This window comes from Dipodomys spectabilis, unplaced genomic scaffold (genome assembly GCF_019054845.1).
Source record: "Dipodomys spectabilis isolate Male_0828 unplaced genomic scaffold, ASM1905484v1 ptg000205l, whole genome shotgun sequence".
NCBI classification, from domain to species: Eukaryota; Metazoa; Chordata; class Mammalia; order Rodentia; family Heteromyidae; genus Dipodomys; species Dipodomys spectabilis.
Genome location: NW_024870882.1, coordinates 4819620 through 4836323, shown reverse-complemented (window position 1 = coordinate 4836323; position 16704 = coordinate 4819620). Strand labels below are relative to the sequence as shown.

General features: G+C 34.9%; 1 pseudogene; it reads left to right on the top strand.

Moving 5' to 3' along the window:
* Positions 1-16365: 16365 nt before the first annotated feature.
* Positions 16366-16462, top strand: LOC122122170 (annotated as a pseudogene).
* Positions 16463-16704: the final 242 nt, after the last annotated feature.

Here is a 16704-nt window from a genome sequence, read left to right as displayed (position 1 = left end):
TATTCTTCAGATGTAAGAAATGAAAAACTGGGGCTGGGAAGTTGGGTCAGTGGTAGAGCACTTGGCTTACTTGCCTGAGGCCCTGGGTTCAATTCCTCAGCATCACATAAGAAAAAAGCCGGAAGTGACGCTGTGGCTCAAGTGGTAGAGCACTAGCATTGAGCTGAAGAGCTGAGGGACAGCGCCCAAGCACAGAGTTCAGGCCCCACGAGTGGACCCCCCCAAAAAAAGAAAAAGAATTGAAAAACTGTTATTAAAAAATTGATGACAAAAATACAAGTCTAACAATGCATGTAATTAATTGAATTAAAAGTTAGTTTGACATCAGTGTGTTAAATCTACACCTTAGAAAGGTCTTTACATTGCATAACTTTTACAAAACTTTTGAAATTAGATAACATTGTCATTTTATCCCAGAGAAATAAAATAGTATAAGGACCTAGGGAAAAAGGAATCTTAAACTGTTTCTATATGGAATGCAATCTGAAAGGACACATTTATTAATGAACCTATGTATTATAAAACAATGTAGAATTCAAAGTATTATATTGAGGTGAGAATGAAATAGATTATGGACATTATACAAACAGAATACAGAATATTTTAAAATATATTTTTTCATACCAGCACCAGAAATATCTTTAATTTCTGTATTACTCATTTCAACAGATAAGTTTAAATTATCTCTGATTAGAAAGTCACAAACTCTGCAGAAATCATTATAGAGATATACAAACAACTCTTGAATACATTCTGACATCAAAGTCAAGCAATTCACTTGGAAGAATACCATGGAATTCATGAATTTTTAAAGTAAGATATTGTTGTTGGTTTGTATTGTGAAAATATTTTGTATGGACACAAAGATGGACTGACATTTTTGAAATTTAAGAAACATAACCAAACCATTTTTGACTTAGAAGAACAATTTGTACAGCCTTCCACAACTTCAAAGAGGTAGTGATACATAATTATCCTTTTGTCAATATCAAATGCAGTTTCTTCCAAATTTTTCTTCAGACCTGGGTTGATATAATGGATCAACAGAAGGAGATCCAGTGTATCTTTGGTATTTCTATTCCCAGCAGCAAGATGCAAGGGGGTCAAGAGAACTTTAGTTTCAGCATTGGTATCTGCATCATGATGAAGTAAAAAAGAAGCCACTCTGGTATTATTCCACATATAAGTACTGTGCAGGGGTGTCCTGCCATTCACAGTTATTGCATGAATATCTGCCTTGAGACACCTACTCATGGACAATGTCTACATGTCCACTGTAAGCTTCCCGATAAAGAGGGGTATACTCATCGTCATCCTTCGTATTCACATGAGTGGCCTTTTTGGAAAGTAATCTCCACACTGTAGTAAGCCGATTATTTTCGGCAGCCCAAAGAAGAAATTTGCTTGGATACTTCTCCATTTTTTCTTGCAAATGATAAAGTTCCTCACTTTTTCATCTTGTTCCTTGTCTTCATCAGAATTGCCTAATCAGAGACTTTGAGTACCAGTGGGAATGAGGTGTCCATGTATTTCCCCAATAGTTCACGTTGGTTGAACTGGTCAGAAAAATCCAGAGAATTTTCTGCATCTGTTTTTTTCACCATGATTTATTTTATCTGTTTCCATTTTTACTATTCTAAATTATTCTATCTGGAGAGTAGGGAATTGATGGAGAGCAGAGGAAAGATTTTCCTCAGTATTCAAAGGTACAGACTCAAAATGAGGGCCAGTGGTGTCTTCATGTGCAGGTTATTCTAGGAATGAGAAAATAGGAAATAATGCCTTCTATGTAAATGATTTGGGAAATGGCAGAACAGAAATTGAAATGATGCAACCAAAAATATAAAAGCAAAATAAATTAGGATAATTATGGAACAGTCATATTATCTATGAGAAGCATGAAGGGGAGAGAGGAAGAGAAAGACAGATGTGCAATGACCTACCTGGCCACAAAATCCATCCCTCTTATCAATTTATAAAGCAAATAATTTTATTTTTAAAAAAGATGGAAATGGAATTTATGTATTTACTTGAAAATAGTAAATATATTTTTAGTAGCCTACATGAAGAGGCATAGCTTTGACCAAATTACAGACAAAAATCCAAATCCTTGATAATTCTAGTAACAGATCTGACTGAAATCATTTGAATTACACTTTTCCTATACAATGAAGGAATAGGTCCAGGTTAGGAAAACAACCAGAGAAGGCAGGCCAATTGTATCTGTGACAAAACTTTGTGGAAAATGGTATTGAACATTACTTACTGGTGATCCATTTACGCTGGAAGTGTGATTCTGAACTATTATTGCTTGTTGATTCTGAACTATTGCTTTAATCATTATATTCTCCAAGAAGAAAAGGTGAGATTTAATTGATAGCAAATACTACTAATGCACTTTGACTTCTCATTAAGCACCTTCAATCATCAAAATCACCCGAAGACAGTAGACAGGGCTATTTTTTTAGATGAAAACAAGTGTCTTTTAAAAAAAAAAAGAAGAAATTTAAGTATTCCTACAAAGGACTCCTATTTTACTACAGCATTATACATTTTTTCTAATGATGGATAACGATAAATAATGGATTGAGTAGAAAGCACTTAAAGTTCATATGTTCAATAGTGAGTTCTCTTATATTATATCATGATATTTTTTGTTTATGGTCTTAAGAAGAAATTTCCTAGCTTAAATTTCTGACAGGACAATGTCATCACTGTACATCTTGCTTCTATATTCTCAGTTTTAAATTACTATCTAAGTATGTGCTTTAGATAATTATAGAGGAAAATGTAGAAACCACACTGGTGGCTCATGTCTTTAATCCTAGCTAATCAGAAAGATGAAATCTGAGGATTGTGGTTTAAAACCAAACCAAGCAAAGAAAAAGTCCTTAGATTCTGATTTGAAAGTAACCAGCAAAAGCTAGAAATGGAGCTGTGGTACAAGCAGTAAAATGCTAGCCTTGAAGAAACTAAAACAAAAAAACCAACAAATTGTGGGACAGAGCCAGGCCCTGAGTTCAAGCCTTAGTATTAGCACCAAACAAATGAATTAATGAATTAATTAAAATAAATTAAGTGGTCACATGTGGCGAGGCAAGTAAAATGTAACACCCGTGGTGACGGGATTGTGTACTATTTTGTATTGAGGTAAATTATCATTGGTCCTAATCACTAATATTTAAGTTGAACCTTTTTTTACTAAACCCTGAATTTAGCATGCATGTATATGTGTGTGTACATGTGCCCACATGTGTGTATGTGTATATGTGTGCGTTTGCTATTGCAATATTGCTTGCCAATGTGGACAGGATGAGGCTGAAAAGAGCTAACTGTGTTGCAATGTTCTATTTATCAGTATTCTCTCATGTCATTTCAGTGGAACCACCCTTCAATAACATCATCATAATCGAGGCATTTACAACAATAAGTTAGATAAAAGAGATCACTTTCAGCTCTTATTGTATGTTAGGGAAGAAGATACAAACATAATTAGGTACTAAGTTATCACTGTAAGATGACTGTCAGTACAAAATATGTATTTGACCTCTTAAATTGGTTATACTTTTAACGTATACTCATGGAGTGAGTTTGACCGACTTGACCAAACAGGTATTTCTCTGTGTTTATTCCTGTGAAACACCAAGTGGATAAACTCTTTCCGGATTTCTGTTGAAAACAACTCTCTTTGTAAGATCGTATCTATTCTTTTCTTTTTTTTTTATTTTGAAAATACTGTACATAAGAGTTACAATATCATGGGCAAGATAATGAGTACATTTCTTATCAAGCATTGTAGCCTCCTAATTTGTTTTCCCTTCCCATCACTTCCCACCCTCCCCCTGCTCCCCCACAATCCTCCCCCCCCCACTCACGAAAGTTGTAAAGTTCGTTTTCGACATAACGACTTGTACATCTCATTGTTGCAATGGGTCCACCTGTACCCCTATTTAAACCATTTGTTTTTCCCTATCCCCTCCACAAATTTTACTGACATCAAATACAGTGAAGGCAGGGATTACACTGTGCGGGAGGGACATACAAAGCAACAAAGAAATTATCTTATAAATGTGTTAGAAACAATCGCATGAAAGAAAAAAAAAACCTTTGAATACATATCTTAGGGTTCATTTCCCTAACATCACCTTATCTGACCTTTTGTGCTTGACTCAGACATATACTAGATATTGCAAATAAGGGAAACCATGGGACCTATGTTTCTTTGGGCCTGGCTTACTTCACCTAATATAATTTTTTTCGAAAGCCTTTCCATTTCCTATCAAATGGGGCAATCTGTAAACTTGTTCAACCACTTTGGAAAGTAGTATGGAGGATCCTCAAAAGACTCTTCATAGAGCTCCCCTATGACCCAGCAATTCCACTTTTTGAATTTACCCAAATGTTTACAAACAAGACCACACTAAAGCTATAAGCACGAATATGTTTATTGCAACATTATTTACTATAGCTAAGATATGGAACCAACCCAGATGCCCCTCAGTAGATGAATGGATCAAGAAAATGTGGTATATATACACAATGGAATTCTATCCCTCCATCAGATCATATCTATTCTCACTAAGATAATGAACCCTGTTTTTTATTAGGTTTGAATATCCCATCATTTTGACTGAAAATCACTATTGTGGATATGCTTATTAGATATACATTTCAAAAACAAAAAAAAAGCATGTGTCACCTCCAGATTGTAGATGCATTTGAAGTTGTTTTGTAAATGCAAAGGGGTCTTCACTAACTGCCTTTTGTGGGAGTAACTTTCATAACTTTAACAAATAATGTTTTCAAATATCTTTTCCAGTATAAATAACATCCCAGAGAGAGTCTTGCAATTTCTCAAAACCCTTTGAATATTTTAGTATTATTTCAGTTCATTGACTATAGAGCTACAGACATTTCTGAAATAAATATTGTTAAAATCTGAAAATGTAAGTGGGTATATAGACTTTTTTATGCATCTTTTTATGAAAACCCAGTTTTTCTGAAACTAAATGAAACAGAATATAAGAACATAATTTAATTAGGTAAGCTAATTATTAGTGTAGCTTTGTTTTCTGTTAATACAGTAATTTGAATGTAGGTGATGTAGTTAAATTATTTCCTTTGTGTCACTGTGCTTCAGTTATTTTTAGAATTTTTCTAGTTGTAAGAGTGAATTTGTAGTATAAATAAAGGTCTTTAAAATGATTAGGATTAATCTTGTGTTTTGTGTCTTACTCCCAAGAAAATACGTTATTTTCAAGTGTTAATAGTTTGTCAATATCATTCTCATTATCATAAGGAATTTAAAAAATGCATTATTATTGTTGTCTTTTTAAACCAATTGTATTCACAAGTTAATTCATGCTTAGGTCTTGGTGTCTATGATTTTTAACCTATCCTTCCTTACACTAATGATAGGTCAGATTGTATTTTTGAGTATATGAAAGGTAAAATATTTATCTGGGTCAAATGTGATTTTTATATCAGTCTTGCTTTAACAGCATGTTAAAGTAGTACCTTTCTCTCAAAATGTTGGGTATAAAAAGCAATCAAAATACTTCTAATGGTAACCAACTTAGGTGAGGTACAATGTGGAAATGATTGGTCCATAAGAGCTGCAGTGTGTTTCCATCAGGAATTGGGAAGATCATTCTTTCAGTAAGACTGGTAAACAGATGGGGTAGAATATGATTTCTACTATTTTGAGCTAGCTGGATGCATTGGATCATTTCCACCATCCTGCACTATCTACAGGCTAAGATTGGAAGGATTGCAGAATCCAGACCAGCCACGGGAGGAAGCTAGACGAGTTGGTGTGCAATTCTGATGCCATTGAAGATGGGAAGGCTTAAACGACAGATCAGGTGCATGTTCTTGTGGAAAGAGAACCCCTATCCTAAAATTAACCACTGATATGACACCAGCAAGAAAAATGTCCCAAGTTGAAATCCTCATAATTTTCCACAACCAAAATAAGTATATACATTTACATCCAAAAACTTAGTACAATCTGTTCTTTGCACTAATATCAGCTTTATCTAATTATCATATGATGTGACAGAATAGTTTCTTTATTAAACGTAAGATATATTTGAAAAACCTAGAAAATTCTTTCTCACTTATTAAGTGCAATCGAATGTCAAATTGCCTAATTTCTTACATATTTGATGACCACTATAAATTCATGTTATGATTATTTTTAATAGTAATATATATATTTATTACTTTATTTGTATCAGTTTTTAAACTTTTTGCTTCTCTGCTGAAGCTAAAATATATTCAACATCAAAGTATACTCCTTGAGGTCTTAGGGCAGTTTTTTACAAAGTTTTTAACAATGGCTTCTAAGAATTCTTAATTGCTATATTATTTGGTTTATTATTAATTTCAATTTCATTTTATTTTAAAGGTAATGTACAGAGGAGTTATAGTTACATAAATAAGGTAATGAGTACATTTCTTATGGAAGGAACATTTTTATCTATTCCATTGATTTTTTTGTACACTCAAACTAAGAACTACTGATGCTTTTACTGTTGCTATTGATCAATGGGTACTTTTATACCCATGTTAATTTATATTTTCATGATTTTTACACATGTAAATAATTCAGACATGTATATTTTCTTTTAAAATATTTAACATGTGAATATTTAAAAATTATTTTCATAATTTTTATTTGGTTTTGAACTTAAATAAATTTATTTTCTTCTAGTTATATACATAATTTTCCAGGTAGCAAATATTCACTGTATTTTCAAGAAGCACATACTTTACTATGAAAGGCTTCATTGTCTGGTCACATTTTGAAAATATTTGTACTTGAATTAAAAAAAAGAATGTTTGAGCTGGGCATAATGATTTCTGGCTTCCATTTTCTAGCTGTGCTGGGAAGTGTAAATAGGGTTTGTAATTTGAGAGAGCCTGAGAAACTATGAGACTTTATTATGAAAATATCCAGAGTGAAATGATTAGATAATACCCATCCCTAGCAAGATATAGAGCACCTGATTATTATATTCTAAATCTTGAGTTAAAACACCAGTAACATCAATCTTTTGTCAAAATAAAAGGATACGTGTTTCAAAATGTTCATTATTTAAAATTTATTTGCAAATGTTCTCATGTCTTCTATTTCTTAATTCTCAGTTTACTTAATCTATAAGAATCCAAGTATATTGTGACTATTTTATTTCTACTAAACTTTTAAAAAGTATGAGCCATATTATGATTTCATATATTAACATACTTTTACTATTTGTGATATGTTCCTGTTTAATACGATAATATCAATATTACAAATGTGTGTATGTGGTGTGTGTGTATGTCTTTTTGTGTTTATGTGTTTGTGTGTGTGTGTGCTTTGTTTGTACTTTGTAATGCTTAGGAGATCACACAATTTTTTCACATGTGCTAGGCCAATGGTTTACCACTGAACTATACTGTATAGTTATAATCCAAATAGTGTTTTAAATTATGACTTTTAAACTTTCATTTCTAGTGTACTTTTTCAAAATTATATATGATAAAATGTGGTGCATATTCTATCCACATTAGCAATTTTTATTGTTATTTAGAATATTTACACTGCCTTTCCACTTCCAATCTCTTGTGTTTGTTATTGACAAAGGTTATACTTTGCTTCTTTTCTCTCTTTGTTCTTTTTCCTTTTAGAGTTTACCTATTCTTTCTCTTAATTCTTTGGAAATTATCATATTTCTATTACAATTTCTTTACAGGTCTATACAATGCATTATTTCCTATTTTATTTTTTCCCATTGTCTCTGACTTTCAGTCTAAACTATTAGGTGGATTGAAAAGAAACTTCATTCAGGACAGTTTATTTTTCTCCTTCTCTTCTCTTAAGACTTTCTGATGTTTGAAACACAATACCAATGACATACAGCTCCTATGTGGTCCATCATTCTTTCCCTCTCACTCACCTCTGCTGTGCAGCTTAAGTTATCATTAAACTTTATTATGCTACAACGTTGTCTAAATCTTCACTCATTCCTAAATTAATTTTAGTTGTAACAAGAATTCTCTAAAAACATTTTTCTATATATGATATCTGGGATCTTGTGTTTTCACAAGGTGCAAAATATGAGTGATTATCAAACATCTAGATATCTCTGTAGAATATTGGTCCACCTGCTCAATAAACTCGAATGTAAATTCAAGGAATGCAGGTCAGTCAGAAAAATCTTGTAAAATGGTGTAATGAGACTTCATACTAACTTTGAATCTAATGACAATGTTTAGTAGTAATGACAACATATTTCTACTATAAGAACAGATGTATAGAGAATGTAGCAGATTTGTCAAAAATAAATTTTTAGTTTTATGGTCAATAGATTTTGAAAAGTATGTCATGACATTATGAAATAAAAATAGAATCTTAAATGGATGTATTGACACTATAGCCTCTCTAGATTTAAAGAATGATCTTAGACTATTACCTCAAAGCTTTGTTTTGTTTTATTTTATTTTTTGTCGGTCATGGGGCTGGAACTCTGGCCTTAGGCGCTAAACTACAGCGTTTAAAACAAATATGTCATTTCTGTTTATTTTGAGGCTTTTTTTTCTGTTTATTTTGAGTTTATACAGAGATAACTCAATCAAAAAGGCACTTTCAGTTCAAGGGAGTGCCCTACCGCTTAAGCCACAGCACCACTTCTGATTTTCTAGTGGTTTATTGGAGATAAGAGTCTCATGGACTTTCCTGCCTGGGCTGGCATTAAACTGTGATCCTCAGATCTCAGCTGCGTGAGTAGCTAGGATTACAGAGGTGAGCCACAAGCCCCCGGCCTACATCAACCTTATACAAAAATTTGATATAAAAATTGTTATCAAACTAAATGTGATAGGTAAAAACCAATAAAACATAAATGTAAAAATAATGACATTGGATTAGTAAAGGAGGAGAAGAAGTACACCAAATGCAAGATGCTGTCCACACATATATGTAAATATAAATCCTGTGTTTAAATAATGAATTTATGACTATCGTGGCCCACTCTGGGGATCAATGTCAGATCCTGGGAATGGCCTAACTCCTTAGTTGCTCACAGACTGGTGAATTCACCTTGAACTATTTACCAATTAGTCTCCTTCCATTTGGAGGTGGCAGGACCAGGATTCCAACTGTGGCCTCCAGCTCCCACCACTTAAAACTGATGATAGGGAACTCACCAGTCTGTCCAAGAACATCAGCAAGACCTATGATTAACCAGGCATAAGTGGCTCTCACCAGGCCTCCTTGGTACTTACAAGGCTGTGATAGGAGGGTCATGGTCAAAATAACCCTAGGCAGGAAAGTCCTTGAGACCCCTGTCCAACTTGTGCCAACAAAGCCAGAAGTAGAGCTCTGTGGCTCCAGTGGTAGAGAGCTAGCCACACAGGCCCATACTCCACGACCTTATATCCCCTCTCCTCCCAACCACTGGGACCCGTGCCTCCCCCATGCCCCATGGTCTGGCCCCGGCCCTGCCACAAATGCACCCCAGGGATGGGAGTGGGTGTTGGCCCGAAGATTCCACCCCCATATTTAGCACCCAGTGTCCCAGGAAATGGGGAGATGAAGGGTTGGGTGAGGAATAGGCACAGCAGAGCCCCTGGCCTGGAGTAGTGGGTGCCACACAGTGGCGTATCCGCACCCTTCCTCTCCCTGGTGGGAACATGGTATCTTTAGTCAGAGGTGGGGTGCAGAATGTTCACACCTACCTTCAGGGGTTTTTTCCTTATTACACGGGTGGAGGGTGTTGGATGCAGAAGATAGACCCCCCATGCTGTGTGAGCCTTCGTCTTCTGTGCTGGGTCACCCTTTCACTTGAAGAGGGTCCCAGAAAAGCCCAGTAGGGAGGTGAGGGTGCTGGTGGTCAGAATTCATGGTGAATATCTGGGAGGAACACTCCCCACACACACGCACATACACCCGGCCTGTCCCGCCCTCCTCAGCTGTCAACAGTTCTCATAGGGTGATCATATTTCCCAGCTCTGCCAGCTTTGGCTGATGCTCCCTGTCCATCTGGTCACCAACAAACTCCGGAGAGGCACTGCTCTGAGTCTGTGTGTGTGTGTGTGTGTGTGTGTGTGTGTGTGTGTGTGTGTGTGTGTGAGAGAGAGAGAGAGAGAGAGAGAGAGAGGAAGAGGGAGAGGGAGAGAGAGAGAGGCAGACCGAGACAGAGAGAGACACAGAGAGACAGAGAGACAGAGACAGAGAGAAAGACAGAGAGATCACCTTTCTCCTTGTACAGCCTGACTGTGATCAGGTGAGTGATCAGTTAGCAAATTGCAGGTGCTGCATGGAACTCGGGCTGGCTATGAGCCATGATCCTCATGTCTCAGCTTCCTGTGTAGTTAGGAGTATAGGCCTGAGCCACTGGCACCTGCTTAAGTTTAATTCTGACCTTCTTTCTTTCTCTCTCTCTCTCTCTCTCTCACAGGAACTGATTTGAATGGGTGCTGGAGGAGGTGGCCCAGAGTCCTCATGTGGCTAGAACCAAGGTGGCCCTCTCATTCTAGATGTGGGCTGAGGGTCAGGTGCTGTTTCACTTAGTCTGTTGTACCAGCTCCATGAGGTAAGCCCCTCTGTGCCTTGGCTAGACCGTGACAGTTATTCATTGTCCATCTAGCCTTACTGGACTTAGTATTGCATTACATGTACTTTTCTAGCAAAATTTTCTGGCCAAAGTTATGATACATAGTTACCGAATGAAAATGTAATGCCATCTTAAGAAAGTCCTTTAGGGCTCTGGGAAAGTGGCTTCATGGTACGGTGATTGCCTAGCATGCATGAAACCCTGAGATCAATGCCTCAGTACCACATAAACAGAAAAAGAAACCATGAAAATGGTGCTGTGCCTCAAGTGGTACAGTGTTAGCCTTGAGAAAAAAAAAAAGCTGAGGAATTATTCTCTAGCCCTGAGTTTAAGCACCAGGACTGGCAAAACAACAACAACAACAATAACAACATCAACAGCAACAACAAACATTTAGTTTGTAAATGCAAAATAAAGAACCCATACTTGGAATATATAATTGCTCCTTCCATAATAATACCTAACAATAATCCTTAACTCATGTACTTTACCTACATTAGGATAATGTGTTGAAAAAAATGCTTTGTTCATTAGGTCATGGTAATTAATGCCAAGAATGTGCTTAGATGTCAGATGAAGATTAATTCTGGAAATTCAAAGATTCCAGGCTTTTGAGTGGTCACTGCTAATCACAATGAGAAGGGTAGTCTAAGTGAGATTTGGAAACCTTTTTGGCCAGTCTTGGCACCAAAAGGCAGAGGCTAGTTAACGGTTGTGACAGAACGGAAGGAATAACTACAGAAGAAAAGTATAAGTGATAGTATCTAAGATATAGCAGAAAGCGTTCTAGAGAGCCATTTTTGGTTTTTGAAGAACTAGTTATCAACTAGTCTTATTCCTCATTGCCTTTAGCATTCTAAATCTCTTAAGCTAGTTCTTAACCTTTGTTTGATAAATGTATCTCTTTCTATGCTGTTCTTTCATACCTGATCTCCTTTGCTTTCTAATAATCTGTCTTTCTCTTTCCCTATGAACATTTCCTGATACTAAATACTCCTACACAGATGGAAGAGGATGCTAATGCAAGGGTCCCATAGCTCATAAGTCATTAATATAACAAAATGGAAAAAGAATATATTTATTGCTACCTCAATTATTCTGAAAGGTTGCAATGCCATATAATTTGAGTCCGATTTCCATTCTTTGTCTAGGTAGTGTCATTAAGTGAACATAAATGCAAATATGAGCTGGGTGTTGGTGGCTTATGCCTGTAATTCTAGCTACTCAGCAGGTTGAGACCAGAGGATTGTGGTTCAAATCCAGTCTGTTCAGGAAAGTCCATGAGACACTGATATTCAATTAACCACCAGAAACCAGGAAATAGTGCTGTAGCTAAAGTGGTAGAGTTCTCAATTTGACCTGAAGAGCTGAGGGACAGCACCCAGGGTCAGAGTTCAAGGCCCACAACCAACAAAAAAGTGCAAATATGACTGTAAGTTTCCCCAAAAGTAATGATGGCATCAATACTAATCTTCCCAAGCAGAGAAAAAATTCCAAAATGATTCAGTGCACCTATTTTTGCTGAGTTTTTTAATTTATAGATTCTTTGTTGGACATATTCTCTTCTTTAAAAATTGACAAATATTAGCTTTATAATAAATTTCATCTTTTATTTCTTGGTTCAAGACAGAAGTCCATACAGTTGAGGTCACTTGGATATCTTGCTATCTTAGTTCAAAGCCAACCCAGACAGAAGAGTCTTTCAAACTCTTATCTATAATGAAACACCAAAAAAATCCAGAAGTGAAGTTTTGGTTAAAACAGTAGAGTACTAACCTTGGAAGCAGGTGGGCAGGAAAGACAACTAATCAGCGACAGGGTCCAGCCTCTGAGTTCAAGCCCCAGAACCAGCACAAACTAAACAAACAAGCAAATAAAACAAACCCCAGGTATTTCTTTGGGACCCTACTTAAAGTTGTACTGGTCTAAGAAGAGTCTGTTTTTGCTGATGATACTCACTGGATCCTGCTTTTTTGGAATCCTTTTTGCTCCAGGGAACTCAGGACCAGACTAAAGGAATTGATAACTGAATCCTACAACAAGAGAATCAGCTCAGGAGTGAAACATCTGTCCATAAGACACTTTAAAACCTCCATATCTTTGTTTCTTTGCAGTAGAACACTATTAAAACAACGTTATTTCCATTTTTTCTATGCTGGCCTTCAAATGGCACATTGTTTCCTTTTGTAATACTCTCAAATAGAAGTTTGCACACAAGTTTTATATGAGTAAAGAACACACTCAAAACAGTCAATATCCTTCAAGCCTTGTATTTTTTTCTTGTGCAGTAAAAAGGAAAGGAAAAGTTAAATTGAACTTTGTCATTCCTTTATGTTCAATTCCTCTCCTAGGATCAGTTTCCACATCCATTAACAATTACTTTCACTTACTTCCAGTTACAATCTATGGTAATGGGTTCTTGATCATGTTTCTTCCATACTATCTTCATAAACTGTCAAGTGTGGCTCAGGACTGGAGTATACAGTCCAGACAAATACAACTTGAAGAAAAAAGATAATGTTTTCAGCAGATGTAGGTGATTTATAATATTAGACAATCTACTTAAATCTGTTGAAAATTCTCCAAACTGCCCTCTTTTAAAAGCTTTGTTTGCTTTTCCCAGGGCTGCCCTTCATTAACTGTTTTAAATTTTGAAGGGTCATATTCATACTCTCTAGAGATTGATGTTTGGTTTTGATTTTCGTGTGTTTCTGTTTTGTGCTTTTTTTGTTTTTTTCACTGTATTTCAAAAGGTTGTGCAAGTGTGTTACAATTAAATATATCCATCTAATTGTCCAATGTTCCTGGATGAGAGTCACTCCTTCTATCATTCTCAACCAACCCTTTCTCCAAGATTTAGTTGATTTAACACTTCCTTTATCACATGTGTACATTGAGTATTCTAGCTGTATTTGCCCCTTGTTCCATTTTTCTTTTTTTATTGTGAAAATACTGTACAGAAGGGTTACAATTAGATGGGCAAGATAATGAGTACATTCCTTACCAAGCATTGTAGCCTCCTCCTTTGTTTCCCCTTCCTATCCCTTCCTATCCTCCCGCCACCCCCCCCCCCCAGTCTTCCTCCGTGCCTCACCAAAGCTGCAATGTTTGTTTTTAACATAAGCACTTGTACATCTCCCTTGTTCCATTTTTCATTAATTCTATGTCTTTACTGTTATTCCTCTCTGGTTTCAAATTTCTGATAGTCATTCTGTTAAACTGTCTGTTGATACTTTAAAAGGTTTATATACATTCCGTGGTATTTCAATGCTACATATACATGAACTGATGTCAGTTTTTATTTCCACAATTCATTCATCTGCAATAACAATTTGCAAGACTGGAGACATGAAACACCTAGATATGATTTTATTCTCATCCATTTAGAAGATTCACCTTTAGTCAACAAGAAAGTTTAAAAATGGCTTAGAATGTATTCCTAACTACAAATTTTTATAAATGGCTTTGTACTATAGTGTGTGATTATTTAACTTTACATTGGATAATACTTTATTCTACCTATGAGTTTTGGAAAAAGAAAAAGAAAACTAAAATTTACTACTATAGAGAAATGTGATAGAAATAGAAAACAGATTTTGTTTGTCACATCTCTGAAGAGTACCCATATTCAAGACTTAAAGTCATATTTCTTACTATGTTAGGCAGATAGGGAAAACATAAAACAAAATATGATAAGGCAATTATTTGTGACTTTTTAAAATGTACCTTACTAAGTAATGAAATTTACTTTATTAGTTAACGTTTGGGTTTGAAATATGGGAGGGTGATCTATTTAACACAATTCTGGAAGGCACATACTGAACAACACAAATGCTGTGTGGTACTATTTCTACACTTTAATGAATGGTTGAACCTGTTTGACATTAGTGCTGTGTAAATAAATCAATTCTATTTAACTTGCTCTCTACACTTGAAAAATTTGTAATGTCACTAATTATCATCTGCTTGTAAAATGTTATTTTGGCGAATGTGATTTTTAAAAGTTTATTTGAAAAGAAATACATTTTCAAATTAAATGTAGGTTAACATTGGTTTGAGAGTGACATTTTTATACCATAGAACCAAGTTGTACTGAAGTGCCAGTGTTTTGAAGCACTAAGGAGCTTTTCAATTAATGTTTTTCTGAAATACATTTGACCTCTAATCAAGCTTTCTGAAACTTGGTAGAACAATTATAGATCTACCCTTCCAGAAACTATTTTTTAACCAATTTATGCTGGACTGAAATCTTTCATTAATCATTAGAGGAGAGGTATTAAAAATAATCTTATAACACTTTATGATCTTGTTCACTCATATGGGCTGGTCATATGTAAATTGAAAGTTTGAATTACAGTACATTCTTTCAGATTTGTATCTCATCCTTCATTTTAAGTTGCCCTGCATTTCACAATTGCTTACTGCTAATTCCTGCATATCAAGAAATTGGGGCCCTGAAAAAAAGGAAATGAGAAATTGAGATGGGTCTTCAATTACTTTCTGTTGGCATGTTGCATGAGCAGCAGAGTAAAATCCCTTATAGATTAGAGGAAACATTGTTTTTTACCATGTGAATTCAGAAGACCAAGAATACTTAGAAAGTATCACAAGTTTATACTGAAGACATTGCATTGATAATTTTTATATTCTAATATATTTTCTAAACCTAATTATTCATATTCCAATTCTATTTATTGGAATAAATAAATATCAATTTATTTGTCAAATTATCAACAAATGCTAATAAGTTTCACTGTGTGAAGTATAAAATCAGCACATATAAATATAAAATAGATAACTAGGTATAATATAATAAAAAAGGAACATGTTTTGCATTGTTCTGTTGTGGTTAAGGTATCAAAGGCAACTATGTTTTAAAGTAGAATTCTATTATCTCTAACTCAGTGTTTGTTACAGTTAGACCTAACGCTTTACCATTTGTAAATTTAAAGCCTGTAAGCAACAGGAAACATGGTGATTAAAACATTACCAATTTGAGGCTTAATAAGGAGGAGAAACATAGGGACTTGTCCTGCAACTCTGAAAATATTTGATGATAGAAAGGCAGTAGTGAAAGTTCCTGCTTGGTTGGAAGGTAGACAGACCATGACATTAGGTAATCATGCATATGAACAATTTATTCTCCTCCTTGACTTTAGCTACTTTTGAAATGGTAGGTATAATAAACAATTATATTTTGATAAAATACCTTCTAGTCTGAACAGTTCTGTCTGAAATGTTCATGTCTCTATGATCCCTTGCAACTAAGACTTGTTTTATTCAAGTAAGACAGTCTATGCTGTCAGGGTGAGATATTCTGTTTGGTCTGTTCCTACATGGAAAAAGGGTAAAGGGTCAGATAGACATTTGTGCTGTAAGACCTCATTTGGGAAATTTTCAGCTGCAGAAGTTTAGAAGTAGCTCTTAAGCAAGGCTTACTTGGAATCCATTAGCTCCACAAAGCTAACTCAGTTGGATAAATAAGTACTTGAAACAGCCATCACCTTTAGACCTACCTATAAATTCTTGAAAGTACAATCAAATCCCAAATTAAAAAGACTTAAAATAATGATTGACAAAAATATTGCAAATGTGAGCAATTGACTGAACAATATAATTTTTTCCAGTATTCACAGAATTATAGGGAAATAAGATCAATAGCATTGTTAGGAACAATAAGGTTTCTTTGTTACCAATAGGTACCCGATAATATAAGCCTGTATAAAGATTGCATCATTAACTACTTAAATTTAAAGGATATTACATGCTTTAGCAACACGTATACCCAAATTACAATACAGAGATTAACATGGCTATTGCTCAAGAATGATATGAAAATTTGCGAAGTATTCCATATTTTTCATTCTTCAGATGCAAGAAATGAAAAACAGTTATTAAAAAGTTGATTACAAAATTACAAATGTAACAATAAATGTAATTAGTATAATTAAATGTTAGTTTGACATCAATGTTTAAAATCTTCACCTTAGAAAGGCCTTTACATAGCATAATCTTTACAAATCTTTTGAAATTAGACAACTTTGTCATTTTCTCCCAAAGAAATAAAATAGTATAAGGACGTATATATAAGTATAAGGAAAAA